A 15,000-nucleotide genomic window follows, 5' to 3' on the forward strand; every position below is an offset into this window, starting at 1 on the left:
CACAGTTCGGGACCCCCTACCCGAGATCCGCCGATTTTGACACCGACAATCCTCTATTCGGCTTTTCTTGCCGAACGCCAAACAAAGCATCAGGGGCTACTGTCTATGCGGTACTATTATTTACACATTCTTTACTTACCTCAAAGCCTGTCAAAAGGCTAGTACAAGCTTGACCACCGCACTCATAATAGCGCGGTGCTCCTCGTCGATGGAGGCGCCTTGGAGCGCCTCCAACATATTGTCCGGCGCCTCCGGTTGGACGGGGGCCGCCGGCACGGTGGACTTGCTCCTCTTGGAAGGAGGTCCGCCGCCGGACTCTGGAACCTTTGAAGGTTCCGGAGCGGTGTCCGGCGTAGAGCCGGACTTGGAGCACTGAGGGGTTTCATCCCCTTTACTCCTGGAGTCCGGGAGGTCGCCTCGCGGCGCCTCCAGGACCACCTCCTCCGGGCTTGGAACCTGTTGGGACAACACTTCGGTGTCGTCCGTAGGGCGGGGGGAGGAAGCCGTTGGAAGCGAGTTCACATCTGACGAGTCCAGTGAGCCGCTCGACGATGCCTCGAGCCGGTCTTTGGGTGGGCTGCATAAACATATTCAACGTAAGGGAAAGCTGTGCAATAAATGAATACTATGAATTACTCTGGTATCCGGATACTTATGATTTTGCCAGGGGCTTGGCCCTGGGCTGCCACTCCTCTCCGCCGTCGGCGTTGGTGGAGTAGTCCGGAGGAAGGGTTTTCCCCTTCTTGGACCCTCCGGCCTCCCCAGAGAGGGCGGCCCTCCTTTTCTTCTCTCCTCTCGCTGGAGGGGGAGAGCTCTCCTCTTCTTCCTCCTCGTCTTCACGGGAGGAATGCGCCTCAGAACCATCGGATGATGGATCCGACACCTCCTGGCGCCGGGCACTCTTTCGAGTCCCCGCAGCCTTTTTCGCGGCCTTCTTCTCCGGCACCACATAGGGTGCCGGAACCAGCAGCTTCGCCAAGCGAGCGTCCGCTAGGCCTTCGGTCAAAGGAGCCGGATAGTTGATCTGTCCGGACGTCACCTGCCAATCCTGTGAAAGGTAAGGGAGCTTAGATCCCGCATGGAGTCAAACTATGAAGAACTGATATCCTGTAAAAGGAAAAAAACAGCTTACTGCGAGAGCGTGACGCTGCGCACTGAATCCGCGATCCTCGGTAGCGGATGCGGGAGCCTCGGTGCCTTTGAAAAGCATCTTCTAGGCATCTTCGTACATCGTGTCGAAGAGCCTGCTTAGAGTCTGGTGCCACGCTGGGTCAAACTCCCACAGGTCGAAAGCCCGTTGTTGACACGGGAGGATCAGGCGGATGAGCATAACCTGGACTATGTTGACAAGCTTGAGCTTCTTGTCCGCCAGGGTTTGGATGCATGTTTGGAGTCCAGTCAGCTCTCCTTTTTTACCCCAAGACAGGCCCGTCTCCTTCCAGGAGGTGAGCCGCGTAGGGGGTCCAGATCGGAACTCGGGGGGTGCGACCCATTCGGCGTTGCGCTGCTCGGTGATGTAAAACCACCCCAATTGCCACCCCTTCAGGGTCTCCACAAAGGAGCCCTCGAGACATAGGACATTGGCCATCTCTTGCCCACCATGGCGCCTCCGCACTCCGCCTGGTTGCCGCGCACCACCTTCGGCTTGACGTTGAAAGTCTTCAGCCATAGGCCGAAATGGAGGCGGATGTGGAGGAAGGCCTCGCACACGACGATAAACGCCGAGATGTTGAGGACGAAGTTCGGGGCCAGATCGTGGAAATCCAGGCCGTAGTAGAACATGAGCCCCCGGACAAATGGGTGGAGAGGGAAGCCCAGTCTGCGGAGGAAATGGGGGAGGAACACCACCACTCATGGGGCCTAGGGGTGGGGATGAGCTGCCCCTTTTCGGGGAGCCGGTACGCGATGTCGTTAGACAGGTATCCAAAGTTCCTCAGCTTTTTGATGTGTCCCTCCATGACGGAGGAGACCATCCACTTGCCTCCCGCTCCGGACATGGCTGGAGGAGGTTGAGGTAGGGAGTGCGGACTTGGGCGCTGGAGCTCGAGTGCGCAAGAATGGATAGGCGAAGGAGGAAGAAGGCGTAAGTGAAAAGGTGGATCCTTATCCCCTTATATGGGAGGACGCAACTACATGTCCCCACTAGCCTGGTAAAACTCGCTTATCTCCAAGCGCCATAATCAATGGTGCGGTTGGGTTACCCACGCCCGTATTGATGAGAATCCCGGGATAAGGGGACACTATCTTTGCTTTAACAAGACGTGCCAAGGAAACCGCCTCGCATAACGCGCTAAGGTGGGATAATGAAACGACTCGGATAAAGGCTTGGCCGTGGTGTGTCACTCTACGGAATACATCAGCAGATCAGATTGGTGTAAATATTATTCTCTCTATGGCAATATGTGGAAACTTATTTTGCAGAGCCGGACACTATCTTTGTATTCAAAATCTTCTATGAAGTACTTGGAGGAGGAACCCGCCTTGCAATGCCAAAGACAATCTGCGCGCCAGACTCATTGTCATTGAAGCCTAGTTCAGGGGCTACTGAGGGAGTCTTGGATTAGGGGGTGTTCGGATAGCCGGACTATACCTTCAGCCGGACTCCTGGACTATGAAGATACAAGATTGAAGACTCCGTCCCGTGTCCGGAAGGGACTTTCCTTGGCGTGGAAGGCAAGCTTGGCGATACGGATATGAAGATCTCCTACCATTGTAATCGACTTTGTGTAACCCTAACCCTCTCCGGTGTCTATATAAACCGGAGGGTTTTAGTCCGTAGGACAACGTACACATCAACAATCATACCATAGGCTAGCTTATAGGGTTTAGCCTCCTCGATCTCGTGGTAGATCTACTCTTGTACTACCCATATCATCAATATTAATCAAGCAGGACGTAGGGTTTTACCTCCATCGAGAGGGCCCGAACCTGGGTAAAACTTCGTGTCCCTTGCCTCCTGTTACCATCCGGCCTAGACGCACAGTTCGGGACCCCCTACCCGAGATCCGCCAGTTTTGACACCGACAACCTCCCTCTATTCTAATCTCTCCCCTCTAAACCCATCAGATGCCTCCGAGACGTGACCCCAGATTTGTCTTCCCACCGGATCTCACTTAGTTGATCCAGCAGCAGAATGCCTTGATGCAGCTACTAGTTCAGAACCAAGGCAACAACAACAACAATAACAACAACCCACTGCCACCACCTCCAATTGACAACTTAGCCCGTTTTTTGAGGTTGAATCCACCGGTGTTTTCCAGTAGCACCGAGCCGATTGTTGCTGATGATTGGCTCCATAGGATCGAAAGGGAGCTAACCACCGCAGTTTGCATAGATGGTGAGAAGGTGCGCTTTGCCGCACATCAATTGGATGGACCAGCAGCCTCATGGTGGGAGAATTACACAGCCACTTTTCCCATAGCCAATGTCACATGGGATCATTTTCAGCAAGCTTTCCGCACGGCCCATGTCTCTACGGGAGCAATGAATATGAAGAAGCGTGAGTTTCACAACTTACGCCAGGGAAATCGTACTGTGGGGTAGTATGTGGATGAGTATAGTAAGTTAGCTCGCTATGCACCAGATGACGTGGCCACAGATGCCGCGAAGCAGGAGAAGTTTATGGAAGACCTGAATGATGATATGAGTATGAAATTGATGGTGGCAAGATTTACTAACTACCAGGAGTTGGTAGATAGGGCTCTTATGATCGAAGGCAAGCAGCAGCAGATAAAGAGCCGTAAAAGGAAGTATGGACAGGGGAAGTATAATTCTGGCGCTCAACAGAAGCCTCTCTTTACCCCTAACTCGGGAGGATACACCCATAACCATGGAGGCCATACCCATAATGGGGGAAGCACGCACAACCACAATGGCCCCAAGAATGGAAATGGGAATGGAGAAAGTAGCAGCCAAAACCGTTCCAACCCAGCAACACCCACCAAGAAGGATCTATGTCACATTACTTGTTTCAAGTGCGGGAAGATAGGACACTATGCCACCGAATACCCTAAAGCAAGGAATGGCAATGGAAATGGAAACTCTGGGAAGAAGCCCAACCCTTTCACCAGAGGACAAGTGAACCACGTTAACGTGGAGGAGGTTGAAGAACAACCAGATGTTGTTATAGGTAAGTTTTTTATTAAGTCATTTACTGCTACTGTTCTTTTTGATACTGGTGCATCGCATTCATACATATCAAGGGGATTTGTGGATAAATTTAAGTTGCCCACCAAAGTTCTTAAGACACCTATGTTAGTGAGCTCACTCGGAGCGGAGTATATGGCAAGCAGTGGATGTTTTCAGATGCCATTAGCCATAGGTAGGCACGTTTTCCCCTCAGACCTGATACTTTTGGAGTCGCGAGGATTGGATGTGATATTAGGCATGGATTGGCTATCCATGTATGGAGGAAATATCGATTGTGCTAGTAAGTCAATTTTACTCACCACCCCAGAGGGAAAAAGGATCAAGTATGTGTCTAGGCATGCGACAAGGAGGACTCAAGTAAATTCTCTCTCGGGAGTTGTTCAGGAAGAACTGCTTGTAGTGAAGGATTAGCCGGATGTATTTCTAGAAGAACTACCAGGCATGCCCCCAGTTCGAGACATGGAGTTTTTGATTGAGCTGTTCCCAGGCACCGGACCAATATCGAAGAGACCATATCGGATGCCCGCAAATGATCTGGAGGAAATTAAGAAGCAAATTAAGGAGTGACTGGATAAAGGTTATATTCGACCGAGTTCATCACCTTGGGGAGCCCAAGTGCTCTTAGTTGAGAAGAAGGATGGATCTTTGAGAATGGTTGTTGATTGGCGGGCATTGAATGAAGTGACGATCAAGAACTAGTACCCACTACCAATGATCAATGATTTGTTTGACCAGTTGCAAGGAGCTAAAGTATTCTCCAAGATCGATCTTCGATCAGGGTACTAGCAGTTGAAGATTCGGGAACAGGATATACCTAAGACAGCTTTTACCACAAGGTACGGGCTCTATGAATACACGGTCATGTCATTTGGATTGACTAATGCCCCTGCCTATTTTATGAGTATGATGAACAAGGTGTTCATGGAGTTTTTGGATAAGTTCATTGTGGTGTTCATTGATGATATTCTGGTATACTCGAAGAATGAAGAGGAACACAAGGAAAACTTGCGCTTAGTTCTCGAGAAGCTCAGGGAACATCAATTGTATGCCAAGTTTAGCAAGTCTGAGTTTTGGTTGAAGGAAGTTGGATTTCTTGGACATGTTATATCAGGAGAAGGTATAGTAGTAGACCCCACCAAGGATCAATCTGTCACCGAGTGGTTGGCACCCAACTCAGTTGGAGAGATCCGCAGTTTTCTGGGACTCGCGGGATATTATAGGAGGTTCATTGAGAATTTTTTCAAGATTGCGAAACCCATGACAGATCTATTGAAGAAGGACACTAAGTTCAAATGGACCGAGGAATGTGAAGCCAGTTTTTAGGAGTTGAAGAAACGTTTGGTTAGAGCCCCGGTGCTGATTCTTTCGGATATACGCAAGGATTTCCAAGTGTATTGCGACGCTTCTCGCTTAGGACTTGGAGGTGTACTTATGCAGGACGGGAGAGTTATTTCATATGCTACACGTCAGCTTCGATTGCATGAGTTGAATTATGCTACACATGATTTGAAGTTAGCAGCCGTAGTGCATGCGCTCAAGACATGGAGACATTTTCTTATTGGAAACCGTTGTGATGTATATACGGATCATAAGAGTTTGAAGTATATCTTCACACAGAAGGAGCTGAATCTCAGGCAAAGGAGATGGTTGAAGCTAATAAAGGATTATGATATGAAGCTGCACTATCATCCAGGAAAGGCCAATGTCATAGCAGACGCTTCGAACTGCAACAGTTATATCAATACCCACGTAAGCGGAGGATTACCACAGGAGTTAGCCGACGATCTCAAGGAACTTCGTTTGGAGATAGTTCCAAGAGGTTTTGTTGCAGCAATGGAAATTCAGTCTACGTTATTGGGAAAGATTCGAGAAGACCAGAAGGATGATAAGGAAATTGCTGAGATAAAGGAGAAAATGGGCAAAGGAAAAGCCAAGGGTTTTCGTGAGGATGAACACGAGACTTTGTGGTTTCAGGATCGTGTATATGTGCCTAATAATGCGGAGATCAGGAAGTTAATACTTCAGGAAGCTCATGACTCGCCATACTCGATTCACCCTGGAAAAACCAAGATGTATTTGGATTTGAAGGAGCATTTCTGGTGGACAAGTATGAAGAAGGATATTGCCGAGTATGTAGAAGTATGTGATGTATGTCAGAGAGTGAAGGCAGAACATCAGAAGCCGGCAGGATTGCTTCAGCCTATGCCGATACCCGAATGGAAGTGGGACAAGCTTGGCATGGATTTCATCACACGATTACCCAGGACCCGATTGGGGTATGATTCTATCTGGGTAGTAGTTGATCGCTTGACCAAGGTAGCTCACTTTATCCTAGTGAAAACCACTTATACAAGCGCGAAGTTGGCCAAGATATATATATATATATATATATATATGTATATATATATGACCAGGATCGTATGTCTGCTTGGAGTTACGAGGACCATTGTATCAGATAGAGGAACACAGTTTACCTCGAAGTTTTGGAATCAGCTGCACTAGACTTTGGGTACTAGGCTAGAGCTCAGTACAGCTTTTCATCCGCAGACAAATGGATAGACCGAGAGAGTCAATCTGATTCTGGAAGACATGTTGAGAGCTTGTGCGCTAGATTATGGATCTAGTTGAGGTGATAATTTACCTTACGTAGAGTTCTCATACAACAATAGTTATCAGGCTAGTTTGAAGATGGCACCTTTTGAAGATTTGTATGGAAGGAGTCGCAGGACACCATTGATATGGGATGAAGTCGAAGACCGTCAGTTGTTTGGACCGGATTTGATCAAAGAGTCTGAAGAGATGGTTAAGTTCATTCGAGATAGACTAAACGTAGCTCGGTCCAGGCAGAAGAGTTATGCCATTAAAAAACGCAAGGAGGTAGTTTATGAGATTGGAGACCGAGTGTATCTCCGTGTGTCATCCCTGCGAGGAGTTAAATGATTTGGAGTGAAGGGTAAGTTAGCCCCAAGATTTGTAGGGCCATACCGAGTTCTGGAACGTATGGGAGAGGTGGCCTACAAGTTGGACTTACCCGAAGGATTGTCAGGAGTTCATGATGTGTTTCATGTCTCCCAATTGAAGAAGTGCCATGGTGAGATGGCCGATATTCCTCTAAGAGATACAGTGCCCCTGGAAGCAATTCAATTGGATAAAAACCTAACTTACGGGGAGAAACCCATGAAAATTCTCGAGTTTGCCAGCCGGGTTACACACAGCAAGGTTATCAAGTTTTGCAAAGTTCAGTGGAGCCACCATACCGAGGATGAAGCCACCTGGGAGCGAGAAGAAGACCTACGGAAAATCACCCGCACCTATTTTCTAGCCAACCTAAATCTTGAGGGCGAGATTCATCTTAAGGGGGGTAGGTTTGTAACATCCCAATTTTCAATTTGGATGTTATACATAGGTCATCATATGCATATCATATTTTATTTGCATTTTGTTGGTGATCCTAGAAATCCTAAGCAACTCAAGGACCCAAGGAGAGAGTTGGGGATTTCATTTATTTTCATATTTGAATTTTCTCAAATTTGAAAAGAGGATCCATTTGGTTTTAATATTTTCTCTCCAAGATACTTCCAATATTAAAAATAAAAGAGAGAAGATAATATGACTTCTTCAAAAAGAGAGGAATATTGGAGGAGAAATTTTAAAATAAATTTTATATTTTATTTGGATTTTATTTGAATTAGAAAAATATGCATTTTTGAAAATTGCATTTTTAGACCAGAAAAATGTTCACTTTTTTCTAAATATTAGGTTTAGACGGTGAAAATTGTTTCTAGTATTTTAAGGATTTTTGTTATATTTTATTAGGATTTTATTCGGGTGGAATTTTATGTTTTTTTGTAAAAAAAATCTATTCCCGCCCGACAGGGCCTAGCCGAGCAGGCCGCGGCCCACCTGCACACCGCCTTCCTCCCGTGCGGGGAGACCGAGACGCCGCCGCTGCCCGAGTCCGGCCGGGGAACGACTCCCGGCCCGACACGGCGCCCCCTCCCGCAAGGCAAAGCCGCCCCCTCGCCTTTATAAGCGTCCCCCCCGCCTCCTCCTCCCGTCCCGAGCCGCCGCAGCCACCGCCACCGCAGCCGACACCGCCGAGTGCACCACCGCCGTCGTTGCCGCTCGCCGTCGCTGCCCTCCTGCCGCCGCTGCTCTCCGCCGCCGCCGCCCGCTGCCGAAGGCCCATGCCTCCAATGCCGGAGCCGCCACCGCGCGCGTTCGCCAGATCCCGCCGCCGCTGCCCGCCGTTTTTTTCAAAACAACTGGTAAAGACCGAACCGTCGCCCAGTTTTTTTGGGTTTTTCGTTAGATCCGTTTAGCTCTGTTTTTTCGAGTTCGCTAATTAGCGAGCGTCCGTTCGAACGTCTCTGTTAGCGAATGTATTCACTCGTTTGACCCTGATAGTGAACGTTCGTTCGATAGACTTTTCTTTTTATTTTATTTTCAGCCAGGGACCTACCCGCGATTATTTTATCGTAGATTAGCCCCTGATCTTCAAACCTCCGCAACTTTTTGCTCGCTCGTCCAAATCCAGTGGAACCAACGCCAAAATCTTCGTCTTGTTCCCCTCTTTCCAGATAACCAACTTGAACATGGTTTTGACAATTGAAAATTTGGTTGCAAGCAGATTTGAATTCGAATTTCTTTTGACCGCAGTTTGAGTTTCGTAGCTCCGATTTGGTTGTTTCTTTTTGCAAATTGAAGGTCTTCACTTGTACTTTCAATTTGGATCTTTTCTCTTGAGTTTTACCCTTGCATCTATTGCTTGAGTGCTTATGTATGTCATGGTTTGTTTGCGATAGATTTTCTGGAGTGCGAAGCGTGCTACTACGAGTCACTAGGGTTTTCAGATCGTTAGCAAGGCAAGTAACACTTTAATCATACCCCTTTATTACCCAGTTTTTATGCATTAGTTTCATCCTCAAACACTACATGGTTAGGACCTGATTAACATGTGGGTTTTGGGTAGTAGATGTTGAGGTAGTACCTATTGCCCTTTCATTCAAACCTCGAGAGTTACTACGTTACGCTTATTATACTTTGCTATGCTATGCTCGTAGACGTGGTTTGGATTGAGTGATTCATGACATTTGTGAGCATTATTATGAACTAAGGGTTTATTTAAGGTGTCTACTTTAACACACATTTGGGTGGATTGGTTGAGGCACCCTGGAGTACCCAGTGGTTGTCTGGGCACCTGGAGCAATCCAGCGCTGTCCCGGGATTTCCCGGAGTACCCGTGTGATTATCCTATGGTTTGCCACCCAGGCTCAAAGGGATCATAAAATTATTCAAGGTGGAAACTTCCGAGTGCAGTCACAAGCCATTATGGGCTCTGGCATAGTTGAGTAAGTTGCGAGAAATCTTTCCATGATGGGCTAGTAGATGTAGGGGATTGTAGGTGTACCGGCCTATCTGTCGGTTAAGGGAACCTCTTCGGAGAAACTGTGTCTCAGTCATCCGTTTCTCAAACATCATGTAGTGAGAGAAAATTCAACGGAGGAGATAGAGTCTTGTGGGGAAAAGTCCGCAAACCTCTACAGAGTGTACAAACTAATCATGGTTAGCCGTGTCCCCGGTTATGGACATTTGAGTATCTCATTCTTGAATTATTGATTTGATCTCATCACTTTACTTAATTAAATTGTTGGGTTGATGATTACTTTAATTTGGGGATTGAGTTGGAGGAACCTTCTCAACGTTTTCAACAAACTTTGTAGATAAATAAAATATATTCCTTTGTCCTAGGGAAAAACTAGCTTTCTGCAAATGCTAAACATAGAGCCTCCACCAGCCAAATATGCATATAGTTATAGCTATTACTTGTTCATTGCTTTATAGTGTTATCTTGCCAGCATATTCCATGTGTTGACCTACACAGGCTGCAATGTATTATGTTGTAGAGTTTTCAGACGAAGAGTAAGGTGCGCTAGGTCGTTGTCGTGCACTCAGCTATGCCGTTGGAGTTGATGGACTCATTTTACCTTCAAAGCTTCCGATGTTATCGTATTTAGATGGACTTCGGCCATATTATTGTAATGATTTCTATTTTGAGGCATTCGATGTAATACGTGTGTGATTGAACTCTGTTATAAATCCTTCAAGTATTGTGTGTGTCAGCATTACCGATCCAGGGTTGACACGTATACACAAAGATTTGACAGTGTGAGGTCGGATCGCTACAGACAGAGATGCAGACAGCTGTTGAGCAACTCCAAGAAGAAGCTAAAGAGAGGAAAGGGAAAGCTACTATATATGCCTTTTAGAGAGTTCCTAGGGCACAAAAGTCTGCAACCATGCCTGTGTCTGAGACAAGAGCAACTACATCAGCACCTGCAGCCACAGCATCAGTAGCACCTCCAGTTGCCACTCCACCAGCTCCAACAACTTCTACATATGCATTCGTCCTTAGAGTCCTCTCAACGCCTCCTCCTGAAGATCAAGCCTAGAGAGACGCATAGCACTACAGAGAAAGAGCTTGCTTCTTTTTGCTATCTTCTTTTGCTATTTGGTCGATACTTTTTTGTGTGCCTGCTTGGTTGATACTCTATGTTTATGTGTGTGAGATACTTGTTTGATCATGTGTTTGATCATATTACCTTAATGCTTCTTCTTGAATGATGCTATTATTTATCTCTCATATATGATCATTCACTTTGTCTTGGTGATGAGTGCATATTTTACTTTCTACCATTTTGAGTGCTCCACCAAGATGTAGGTGACATGGAAGAATAACCCATGATCCTAATCGATTATGCATTTGCATTCAAACCCATGATCCCAAAGCGATGATGTTTTTCAATCATATTACCATTTGTCGAATCTTTGATATATATGTTATCATCAATTACCAAAAAGGGGGAGATTGAAAGTGCAACTATCCTTGGGTGGTTTTGGTAATTCGTAACAACATATAGCTCATTGAACTAATGCTCTTTCAAGATGATCATTTCAGCAAGTTCAATGATTGGCATGGCATGGACTAGGAATGTGGACCCCTCAAAATGCTAAGGACACATATTGGAAAAACTCAAGACTCTACATTTTCATTTTAGTGATCCAAGATCACATTGAGTCCATAGGAAAAGCCAATACTATTAAAAGGGGATGAGGTGTTGCTTAATGGCTTGCTTTCTCAAAATGCTTAGTGATATGCTCCAAAATCCCTCAACCACTTTCTCATATCGACATATGTCCCAAATCAAAAGTCAAACTCAGCCCCATTGATTTGATCTATCCGACGCCACCGAGTTCATTTGACATAGCCATAGCCAGAAACCCTAATCAGTTCGGTCACATCGATGGGGATCTTGGTCTCACCGAGATGGGATTGAAAACTCTCTGTTTCCCTTTGTAATGTTTCGGTCTAACCGAGATGAGTGATCAGTCCCCCGAGTTCGCAATGCAAACTCTCCGTTTCCTTTTCGTAACGTTTCAGTCTCACCGAAATGAGCGATCGGTCCCACCGAGTTTGCCTGACCAACTCTCTGTTTGCCTATTACAGAAATCGGTCTCACCGAGTTTATGTGATCAGTCTCATCGAGATTACATTATGCCCTAAACCTAATGAAATCGGTCCCACCAAGTTGACATGTCGGTCCCACTGAAAAGCCTAACATTCACATTTTGAACTGAATTTGTTTGGCCGAGTTTTTGTATTTGGTCTCACCGAATTTGGTAAATTGTGTGTAACAGTTAGATTTTGTGTGGAGGCTATATATACCCCTCCACCCTTCCTGTATTTGTGGAGAGAGCAATCAGAACGTGCCTACACTTCTACCATTCATTTTCTGAGAGTGAACCACGTACTCATGTGTTGAAACCAAGATATTACATCCCAACCACAAGAATCTTGATCTCTAGCCTTCCCCAACTTGATTTCCACTCAAATCATCTTTCCACCAAGTCCAAATCTGTGAGAGAGAGTTGAGTGTTGGAGAGACTATCATTTGAAGCACGAGAGCAAGGAGTTCATCATAAACACTCCATCTATTAACTTTTGGAGAGTGGTGTCTCCTAGATTGGTTAGGTGTCACTTGGGAGCCTCCATCAAGATTGTGGAGTTGAACCAAGGAGTTTGTAAAGGCAAGGAGATCGCCTACTTCGTGAAGATCTACCCAAGTGAGGCAAGTCCTTCATGGGCGATGGCCATGGTGGGATAGACAAGGTTGCTTCTTCGTGGACCCTTCGTGGGTGGAGCCCTCTGTGGACTCGCGCAACCGTTATCCTTCATGGGTTGAAGTCTCCATCAACGTGGATGTACGATAGCACCACCTATCAGAACCACGCCCAAAATCTCCGTGTCTACATTGCGTTTGCTCCCTCCAAACTCCTCCCTTTACCTTCATATGCAATGATTTACATTTCTGCTATAATCTTAGATTTGCATGTGTAGGTTGATTGCCTGACTTGTGCTAAGTTGCTAAAATCTGCCAAGACTTAAAATTGGGAAAAGGCTAGATTTTTATTTGGTCAAGTAGTCTAATCACCCCCTCTAGACATATTTTTGATCCTACAACGTCGATAAGTGAACACGTCTTTTGTGTTTACATTTTCTGTAGTCAGAAGCGTAATTCCCTGTGGTTTATAACCAAAGTATGTTTTCTCTATAGAAAAGCGTATTTCCCAAAAGGCGCTTTCTCTTTTTCCAGCCGCCAGCCGAAAACCCTATGTTGTGAGTGAGGGAGTCCTGGATTAGGGGGTCTCCGGACAGCCAGACTATATCCTTTGACCGGACTATTGGACTATGAAGATACAAGATTGAAGACTTCGTCCCGTGTCCGGATGGGACTCTACTTGGCGTGGAAGGCAAGCTAGGCAATACGGATATGTATATCTCCTCCTTTGTAACCAACCTTGTGTAACCCTAGCCCCCTCCGGTGTTTATATAAACCGGAGGGTTTAGTCCGTAGGACAACATACAATCATACCATAGGCTAGCTTCTAGGGTTTAGCCTCTCTGATCTCGTGGTAGATCAACTCTTGTAATACTCATATCATCAAGAATAAATCAAGCAGGACGTAGGGTTTTACCTCCATTAAGAGGGCCCGAACCTGGGTAAAACATCGTGTCTCCTGCCTCCTGTTACCATCCGCCTTAGATGCACAGTTCGGGACCCCCTACCTGAGTTCCGCCGATTTTGACACCGACATTGGTGCTTTCATTGAGAGTTCCTCTGTGTCGTCGCTGTTAGGCTTGATGGCTCCTACGATCATCGATAGTGATGCCGTACAGGGTGAGACTTTTCTCCCCGGATAGATCTTTGTATTCGGCGGCTTCGCACTACGGGCCAACTCGCTTGGCCATCTGGAGCAGATCGAAAGTTATGCCCCTGGCCACTAGGCCAGGTTTGGAAGCTTAAACTACACGGCCGATATCCGCGGAAACTTGATCTTCGACGGATTCGAGCCTCTGCCTTGTGCGTCACACGGTCACGATGAGTACGATTTAGCTCTACCATCGAATAGTGTTCAGGAGATCACACCGACAGCCACTCCGACCCTCAATTCGGAGCCAGTTGCGCCGTCCGTGGACGGCTGGATAGACCCTGCCACGGAGGCCTTATCATCAGCGGCGATCGAGCCGAACATCGACCTTACCCTGCACAAGAGCCGTGTTGTCAAAATGCCGGATCCTTCTCCGGCCACGGACTCCGAACCGCCTGCGCCCGTTCCTATCGAATCCGATCGGGCGCCGATCATGGAGTTTACCTCCGTGGATATTTTTCAGCACTCTCCCTTTGGTGACATACTAAACTCATTAAGGTCTCTCTCCTTGTCAGGAGGATCCTGGCCGAACTATGTCCGGCAGGATTGGGATGCGGATGACGAAGAAATTCACTGCCCACCCACCACCCACTTAGTAGCCACTGTCGATGATTTAACCGACATGCTCGACTTCTGCTCCGAAGACATCGACGGTATGGACGAAGATGCAGGAGACGAACATGAAGAACTACTCACAGGGCATCAGACGCCCACTTCATCACATGAAGTATACATGGTGGACACACCCAAAGGAAACGACGAGGAACGGGAGGATGCACCGAAGGATCGTTCCTTCGAAAAGCAGTCAAAGCGGCGGCGTAAGCGCCGCTCCAAACCCCACCTCGACAGAAACAGCGGACATACAGACCCAGCCACAGAGCAGGGCGAGCCGGCGGACGATGAACATGGCATCGAGCAACCGTCCGAGCAAGGCAACTTGGATAACCAAACCGAACAACACGTCCCGGCAAAGATAACAGTCTGGATGACCTCACGCCGGACAAGTTCCTAGAGCAGAAGAACTTCCATAAAAGGCTAGTCGCCACTGCACGTAGCCTGAAAAAGCAGAAGCGGAAGCTCAAAACTGCGAAAGATGCACTCAGAATCAGATGGAGCAAGGTACTCAACACCGCAGATAAATATGGCGGCAGTCGCCACACAAAGAGCTATCCGAAGAGAAAGCTACTGCCCGAATTTGATGAGGAGGCCTTAGAGCCCCCGCAATCAAAAAACAAAGCAGCCATCCGGTCAGATAGATGACCTCATGGCCAATATAGAGCGGCAAACGGCGCCGCACAGAAGCCAACACGCGATCCACACGAGGACTCGCATCAAAAAGATGGCCCAACCAAATCTATCTACAGGCCAAGAAAGCACGCTCTAGCAAGTAATGCAATACAACAAATATCCGAAGAACACAGCACACCCAAATACAGGGGTGCCGCACCCCCCTATGTTTCACTAATGAGGTGCTGGACCATGAATTTCCAACGGGATTCAAACCCGTAAACATAGAGGCATATGACGGAACGACAGACCCGTGGGTCTGGATTGAGGATTATATCCTCCATATCCACATGG

Source organism: Triticum urartu, chromosome 5A, assembly GCF_056163025.1.
Source record: "Triticum urartu cultivar PI428250 chromosome 5A, HENAU_Tu73, whole genome shotgun sequence".
In the NCBI taxonomy this organism is placed as follows: Eukaryota; Viridiplantae; Streptophyta; class Magnoliopsida; order Poales; family Poaceae; genus Triticum; species Triticum urartu.